General features: G+C 51.8%; 1 protein-coding gene across 1 annotated transcript in view; it reads right to left on the bottom strand.

Moving 5' to 3' along the window:
- Positions 1-4,783, bottom strand: part of Ddx27 (DEAD (Asp-Glu-Ala-Asp) box polypeptide 27) — a 49,558-nt gene that overhangs the window by 44,499 nt on the left and 276 nt on the right. The gene's annotated exons all lie outside the window — the stretch shown is intronic.

Here is a 4,783-nt window from a genome sequence, read left to right on the forward strand (position 1 = left end):
CTGCTCAGTGGTAGAGCGCTTGCCTTGCATGCATGAGGCCCTGGGTTCAATTCCTCAGCACCACATAAGCAGAAAAAGCCGGAAGTGGTGCTGTAACTCAAGTAGTAGAGCGCTAGTCTTGAGCTGAAGAGCTGAGGAGCAGTGTCCAGGCCCAGAGTTCAAGCCCCATGATTGGCAAAAAAAAAAAAAAGAAGCTTAGAGACAGTGCCCAGGCCCTGAGTTCAAGCCCTGGCACTGGTACCACCAAAAAAATAAAAATCATTATCATTGAGGTGACCTGACCTGCCTTCCATCTGGTGAAAATGTATTCATTCTCCTGGGGTTGGAGGCATGGTTCAGGTGGTAGAGCAGCAGCCAATGAGTAAAAATATCCCCATCTTGGACAAAAACACAAAACAAAAATTATTCTTTCCTAATAACCATTCCTGTCACTTTCATCTTTCAATAAGTTCAGGACTCCCTTGACTTCCTCTCCTCAGAACACAAGGACCAGAGTTGATTAGCTGCTAACTTCCAGCACCAGCTATGATTACAAGTGTGCACTACCCTGCCTAGCTCCTTGGTCTTTTTTGTTCCAATAATTTTTTTTTGGTCGGGGGGCCTGAACTCTGGGCCTGGGCACTGTCCCTGAGCTCTTTAGCTCAAGGCTAGCACTCTACTACTTGAGCCACAGCACCACCAATTTTCTGGAGATAAGAGTTTCATAGAGTTTCTTGCCAGGGGGCTGGCTTTGAACTGTGATCCTCAGATCTCAGCCTCCTGAGTAGCTAGGATTACAGGTGTGAGCCAACGGCACCTGGCTGTTCCAATAATTTTGCTTTTTATAGAATATCAAATAAATAGAAGCAAATAATATGAAGGCTTTTGGGTGAGGGGGTCTAGTTTTTTTTTTGGGGGGGGGTCCGGGTGTGGGGCCTGAACTCTGGGCCTGGGCGCTGTCCCTCAGCTCTTCAGCTCAAGGCTAGTGCTCTACCACTTGAGCCACAGTGCTACTTCCGGCTTTTTTCCTTTTGCTTATGTGGTGCTGAGGAATTGAACCCAGGGCCTCATACATGCAAGGCAAGCACTCTACCACAGAGCCACCTTCCCAGCCCCCTAGGTTTTTGTTTTTTTTTGTCATTCATGGGGCCTGAACTCTGAGTCTGGGCACTGTCCCTCAGCTCTTCAGCTCAAGGCTAGCTCCCTACCACTTGAGCCACAGCGCCACTTCTGCCTTTTTCTGCTTATGTGGTGCTGAGGAATCAAATCCAGGGCCTCATGCATGCAAGGCAAGCAACTCTACCACTGAGCACTGAGCCATCTTCCCAGCCCCGCCCTCCCCCCCTTTTTAAAACAAGATAGAAGTAATAAGAGTCATCTGGTGGCTCACATCAAACTGAGGTCTGAAGATCACAGTTCAAAGACAGCCCAAGGAGGGAAGGCTGTGAGACTTTTATCTCCAATTAAACACCAAAAAGGCCAGAAGTGAAGCTGTAGCTCAAGTGGTACACCAATAGCCTTGAGCAAAAAATCTGAGATAGCATCCAGGTCCTGAATTCAAGCTCCAGGACTAGCATACACACAAAAGTCATCTACTTGTCTCATGAGGGCTGAGACCCTCAGTTGAAATCCCAATCCCAGCAGAGAAAGGAAAGAAGAAAATATCAGCTGGGTTTGGTGGTAATCTCACCACTTTGGAGGTTGAAAATAACTCAAGTTTAAAACCAGCCCAAGCAATGATGGAGACACTGATTTTTTTTTTTTTAACTTTTTTGTTGTTGTTGTTGTTGTTGGTGGTGGTGGTGTTGGTCCTGGGGCTTGAATTCTGGGTCTGGGCACTGTCCCTCAGCTCTTCAGCTCATAGCTAGGGCTGTACCACTTGAGCCACAGTACCACTTCCGACTTTTTCTGCTTAGGTGGTTCTGAGGAATCAAACCCATACATGCTAGGCAAGCACTCTACCAAGCCACAATCCCAGGCCCCATTTCCATTCTCTCCTTGTTAGCAAAATGAGCTCCTTTCCCATAGCTAAATATACTCCTTCCCTTCTCCACAGCTTAGCATCCTCCCTTCCTGGACAACACTAGGCCCACTTAGCAAAGACAGTAAGTAATCAGCCTCCAGCCCCCTCTACCTTGGGATGGCACTTCTCTGGGGCAGCTACCACCATATAAGGCAACAAAAGCCCCTTAGAGAAACCTTCAGGTCTAGGCAGCTGCAGGACCCTCATCTACCATTTGGTCAGCAGCATCAATCCTAATCCACCATGATGAAGCCCCTGGCCCACACGTTCACACTGGGGTCTCCACCTCCTAGCCCCTTCTAGCTCCTCCTAAGCCTCCTAGGTTATATAGGTCATCTCAGACAATAGCCGGTGCTTCTTCTCACTTCTCCCTGTGAGGAGTCTTGCCGCGCCCCCTCTCCCGGCAATAAACTTTTCTTTGTTCTCTGGATGTCTGTGTGGTTCTCTGGCAAAGTCTAATAATCTTTCATTCCTAGTCCCTCGAGTCTGTCTCTAACCCATGAGTTATACAGTTCACTTTTCATCAATATCCAGTGTGTCTTAAAAACCAAAGGCCAAGGCGGGGTACTGGTGGCTCATGTCTACAATCCTAGCAACTCAGGAAGCTAAGATCTGAGGATCATGGTTTCAAAGCCCTATCTCTAATTAAGCACCTACAAACAGGAAGTGGGGCTGTGGCTCAAAGTGGTAGACAGCTAGCCTTGGGCAAAAGAGCTCAGAGTCAGCACCTAGGCCTGGATTTCTGACCCAATACAAAACAAACAAACAAAAGAAGGCCTGTATTCAGGAGGCTGAGATCTGAGGTTGGCAGTTTGAAGCAGCAGCCAGGGAGATTCTAAAATGAAATTAACCAGCACATACAGTGCAAGTGGTAGTGCACCATTCTTGAGTGAAAAAGCTAAGCAAGAGCATGATAATCTGAGTTCAAGGCCCAGTTTTATTTAGTTTGTTTTTACTTTTTTTTTGGTCAGTCATGGGGCTTGAACTCTGGGCCTGGGTGCTGTCCCTCAGCTTTTCAGGCCAAGGTAAGCAATATACCACTTGAGCCACAGCACCATTTCTGGTTTTCTGGTGGTTTATTGGATATAAAGAGTTTCCTGGACTCTCCTGCCCAGGCTGGCCATGATCCTCAGATTTCAGCCTCCTGAGTAGTTAGGATTACAGATGTGAGCCACCAGTGCCCGGCTTAGTTTTTACCTTTTTAAAAGAGTTACTATAAAAGTGATGTACAGGGCTGGGAACGTGGCTCAGTGGTAGAGTGCTTGCCTAGCATGCATGCACTCCATTCCATCCTCAGTACCACATAAAGAGAAAAAACCAGAAGTGGCGCCGTGGCTCAAGTGATAGAGTGCTTGAGCAAAAGAAGCTCAGGGGTAGTGCCCAGGCCCAGAGTTCAAGCCCCAGGAGTGCCCCTTCTCCCCTCAAAAAGTGATGTACAGAGGGGCTATAGTTACCTAAGTCAAGTAAGGAGTGCATTTCTGTTTGGACAGTGTCACCCCTTCCCCCCCTCCCACAGCCACCCACAAGGTGTACAGCTCATTTCAAGCCCCAGTTGATGGGAAATAAGTTCATTTGAAAGCACTCACCGTTCTCCCTGACAGCCCTATCTTAGCACTGTCCTCGCTGCCGACTGGCTGAATCACCTCCCATCCTGTCCCCCTAAACAAACGCACCCAGCAGTTATGGAAAAGAGAGCCTGAGACCAAGGCCACGTCTGGCCCTGAGAACACAGACGCTGTGGAAACCCTGACACTCCGCAGTCAAACACGATCGCCCGCTGCCGCCGCCCCGCCGCCCCGCGCGGCCTGACCCCTCTTTTCCTGCCTCTGTTTAAAGGGGCCCTCGATGTGAGGCGGTGCGCCGCCGCAGCCGGGTTTCCTGCCCAGTAAAGCCCGTTGGTCTGCCAGTTTGCCTTTCAGCTCTTCATTCATACTCCCGGCACTCGAAATATTTTCTTACACCAGTAGCAGGACAACTGCTAGTAACGATAATGTCAGCTGCGTCGCCCGGGTAAGAAAGATGGCGCAATCCACGGCCTCAGGAACGGGGAGGGGGGATTTGAAAACGATCGTTCCTTCCGTGCTAGGCATGAAGCCCGGGCTCTGTTCCCAAGCACCCCACCCCACCCCACGGAGCCCCCTTCCCAACCCTCAGCGCCCCGTGACCCGCGGCCCCGCGCGGCGCGCATCTCGCTGGAGCTCCCAGGCCCAGACCAGCCCGGGCCGCAGGAAGCCCGCGGTGCAGGGCCGCAGCTACCGTCCGGCGCTTCGGCCCGGTGCTGGAGAATACAGGCTCGGGCAGGGCAGGGCCTTGTGTCAGCGCGCAGCATGCACAGTTCTCACTCCCGCACAGGACAAGCGTGTAGGAAACACCCGTGGAAGGAAGGAGGAGGAGGGACCGCGGGCCAGCTTTCCCTGCCTCCAGCGGCCGTGCCCAACTCCCAGCGGAACTACAATTCCCAGCAGGCCTCGGGGCCGAGGCCGCCCTAAGTCCCGCCTCCAGGCTCCCGGCGCGCCCTGCGAGCGCTGGCTCGGCGCGGCGCCCACCGGGACTTGTGGTCCGGCGTGGGTGGGGGTGGGGCCGGGCATGGAGGCGGGCGGGGGCCGGCTCCGATGTCCTCCAACAGCCGGTCTTCCTTTGCTCTTCCTATGCCCTCCCTCCACTGCTTCTGAGGCCTCACACCTGTATGGCCTTGGGTAGCTTCCTTAGCCTCCCTGCATCTCAACTTCTTCACTTGTAAAATGGGATTATACCTGACTGGGATGTAGTTCAGTGCAGTGC

The sequence above is a fragment of the Dipodomys ordii genome, unplaced genomic scaffold, assembly GCF_000151885.1.
Source record: "Dipodomys ordii isolate 6190 unplaced genomic scaffold, Dord_2.0 Scaffold75, whole genome shotgun sequence".
NCBI classification, from domain to species: Eukaryota; Metazoa; Chordata; class Mammalia; order Rodentia; family Heteromyidae; genus Dipodomys; species Dipodomys ordii.